The sequence below is a fragment of the Ailuropoda melanoleuca genome, chromosome 16, assembly GCF_002007445.2.
Source record: "Ailuropoda melanoleuca isolate Jingjing chromosome 16, ASM200744v2, whole genome shotgun sequence".
NCBI classification, from domain to species: Eukaryota; Metazoa; Chordata; class Mammalia; order Carnivora; family Ursidae; genus Ailuropoda; species Ailuropoda melanoleuca.
Genome location: NC_048233.1, coordinates 16601250 through 16601481, shown reverse-complemented (window position 1 = coordinate 16601481; position 232 = coordinate 16601250). Strand labels below are relative to the sequence as shown.

The window sequence follows — 232 nt, the reverse complement described above, 5'->3', positions numbered from 1 at the left end:
AAAAAAAAAAAAAGAAATTCAGCTGTTAGTAATGATATAGTAAAGAGGAACAATTTATGATTCAGAAGAGAGAGGTAGAGTTGGTGGGGTCATGTCTTTCAGTAGATCAGAGTAAATGGTAACTAGTTCATAATGAATGGATTGGCCTTAAATAGAAACACAGGGGCGCCTGCGTGGCACAGCGGTTAATCATCTGCCTTTGACTAGGGCGTGATCCCGGCGTTCTGGGATC

The 232-nt window shown here is 41.4% G+C and overlaps 1 protein-coding gene across 1 annotated transcript in view; it reads left to right on the top strand.

The window, feature by feature from the left end:
* RERGL (RERG like) overlaps window positions 1-232 on the top strand; it is a 9827-nt gene that overhangs the window by 4956 nt on the left and 4639 nt on the right. The window lies entirely within an intron of this gene.